General features: G+C 50.4%; 1 pseudogene; it reads left to right on the top strand.

Moving 5' to 3' along the window:
* Window positions 1-1,306: 1,306 nt before the first annotated feature.
* On the top strand, window positions 1,307-1,792 carry LOC119940107 (annotated as a pseudogene).
* Window positions 1,793-2,999: the final 1,207 nt, after the last annotated feature.

Here is a 2,999-nt window from a genome sequence, read left to right as displayed (position 1 = left end):
CTTCAAGAGCAGAAGTTTTTTCACAAATTCTCAGCCAGCTCTAAAGGGTAGCTGTATTGAGAGGGTGGGTGTCGATTCTGAAGTTGACTTCGTGGTAACATCGACTTTTGAAAGCAGGGACATAAAGAGGTTTCATTCACTGGCATTTGCATTTATTAAAGGCTACGGGGGCTCTTTTGGGTTGGGGGAAGGAAGTCTGTCCTGGGCTCTGCAGACAACAAAAGGAAGCAGTGTAGACTAGCAGAAAGAACACGGCCCTGGCAGTCAGAAGATCCAGTTCTAATCCCAGCTTCTCCGCTTGTCTGCTGTGCGACCTTGGGCAAGTTCCTTCAGTGCTCTGGGCCTCTGTTTCCTCAACTGTAAAATTGGAGAAGGAGAGCAGCATGGCTCAGTGGAAACAGCACGGACTTTGGAGTCAGAGGTCATGGGTTCAAATCCCCACTCTGCCAATTGTCAGCTGTGTGACTTTGGGCAAGTCACTTCTCTGTGCCTCAGTTACCTCATCTGTAAAATGGGGATTAAGACTGTGAGCCCACCATGGGACAACCTGATCACCTTGTAACCTCCCCAGCGCTTAGAACACTGCTTTGCACATAGTAAGCGCTTAATAAATGCCATTATTATTATTATTATTATTATTTTTATTAAAATGGGGATTCAATACCTGTTTTCTCTCCTATTAAGAAGACAAGTCCCATGTGGGACAGGGACTGTGTCCAACCTGGTTAACTCGTGTCTACCCCAGTGCTTAGAACAGTGCTTGACACATAGTAAGCACTTAACAAATACCATTAAAATATATTTATAGAAGCTATCCCTGCCCAACACACACAACCAATAGGTCCTCCATAAAACCTTCCCTAGTTGATTATGGCATCTATTAAGTATCAGCTTTCAGCCTAGTCATAGCTCCTTGTGGGCAGGGAATGTGTCTGTTTATTGCTATATTGGACTCTCCCAAACACTTAATAGAATTCTCTGCACCCAGTAAGTGCTCAAAAAATACTATTGAATGAATGACACACTTAATAAATGCCATGACTAACTAGATGTTTGCTTTCATTTTCATTTTTCTTCTCAAAAAACATTTACTGCTACATTTTTAATTTCTGAGGTGTACTCAGCTCTGACTCAAATACAGCCAATTTGACCATTTGAATTATCCAGGAGAGGACCTGCCCTGCAGGCAGCCAGCCCCGAGTAGGAGCAAGGAACTGAGGTATTGCTGGGGACAGCAGGCGGGGAGGGGGCCCCCCGCCTACCCGCTCGCTGCACCCCCTCCTTGCCCCCTCCCCGGCCAGGAACCATGACCGATACCCGAGAGGTCGGAGCGACGGGGGGCTACGCCAACTTCGAAGATGACGACGAAGAGCCCTGGCCCCGACTTGGACTATACCCTCTCGGAGCCGGACTCGGGGGAAGAGGAAGAGGACGAAGAGGAGGACGAGGACGAGGAAACGACGGATGGCCCCGAGTATGACTCCAGCTACAAGGTGAAGCAGCGGCTGGGAGGAGGGGGGCGAGGCACACCTTCCCGCCAGGCACCCCCTCCGTTCAACACCTGCGGCCTGCCGCCCCCCAGGGAAGGGGAAGCCTCCTGGGCCCAGCCCTGCCACCTCTGCCGCCCCGCCGCCTCCCTCCCACAAAACAGGGGTGACGAGGCAGAGCCTGATGGAGGTGACAGGGCCCTGCGGGAGGATTGGCCTATCACTGCACCGAGTGCGAAGATTCCTTCGATGACCTGGGAGACCTGCACGGACATTTCAAGCTGCACGGCAGGGGCGAGGTGTAGGGCTCCATCTGGGGGAGACCGGCAGGGACCGGCTCCTCTTGCTCCCCCATCCCGGTCTTCAGATCCCAGTCCCTTCTCCCAGGGCTGCGGGGGCCGGGGGCTGGACCAGGCCCGGGGTTCAGCCAGGGAAGGCGGGGAGAAGCCGGCAAATCAAAGCTGTCAGTTGTTTGTGTGTCGGCAGTAACTGTGTTAGAACCCAAATAAAGCTGAACCTTTGTGTGTCATATGTGAAGGAACGCAATCTTGCCGCACTCCCTCAGTGACCCTCGCACTCCAGTCTTGCTAGCTTAACGAGCTTCCCTTGGCACAGGGTCTGGAGATATCTCTGACACCTGTCCACACGTTTTGTTTTGTTGTCTGTCTCCCCCTTCTAGACTGTGAGCCCGTTGTTGGGTGGGGACCATCCCTATATGTTGCTAACTTGTACCTCCCAAGCACTTAGTACAGTGCTCTGCACACAGTAAGCGCTCAATAAATACGATTGAATGAATGAATGAATGAAATGAAATGAATATCCTTAGGGAGTCATGGCATTCACTTTTGCTTGCTGCATATCAAAAAGCAAACCATGTTCCTGGCTGGGCTCGCAACCTAAGAGTCAGGGATGAGCAAACCCTTAACCTCTCCGAGCCTCAGTCTTCTCTTCTGTAAAATGGTAAGACGGCCTTATCCAAAGTCGTCCATCCATCATTATCAACCGTATTTATTTCTGTCAAACACCCAGTGAGAGGTCATTGACAGATATGCACTGGAAACTGGAGTTTCCTGACTCTCAGTCTCTGGACTGTCTCCCTTGTCACTTGAAAGAGAAGAAGTTGCATTCATGGGCATTTTTACTCTTTTGCATTTACAATTGTTTCTAGTAGGGCCCTCTCCATGGGTCTCAGAGGGGGATTATGAAGGCCAAAAAGGGCAGGTAAACATCATCCCCCACCAAATCTGTGCTCAATAATAATAGTGATGTTAAGTGTTAAGGGCCAAGTCAAGCACTATTCTAAGCACTGGGCTAGATACAAGCTAATCAGGCTGGATACAGTCCCTTGTCCCACACGGGGCTCACAGTTTTAATCCCCATTTTCCAGATAAAGTGACTAAATCCCAGAGAAGTGAAGTGACTTTCCCGAGGTCACCCAGCAGACAAGAGGCAGAACTGGGATTAGAACCCAGTTCCTGCTGGCTCCCAGGCCATGCTGCTTCCCACTCTGCT

This window comes from Tachyglossus aculeatus, chromosome 2, assembly GCF_015852505.1.
Source record: "Tachyglossus aculeatus isolate mTacAcu1 chromosome 2, mTacAcu1.pri, whole genome shotgun sequence".
NCBI lineage: Eukaryota > Metazoa > Chordata > Mammalia > Monotremata > Tachyglossidae > Tachyglossus > Tachyglossus aculeatus.
Note: the sequence above shows the minus strand (reverse complement) of the source record. Positions and strands in the feature narration are given on the sequence as shown.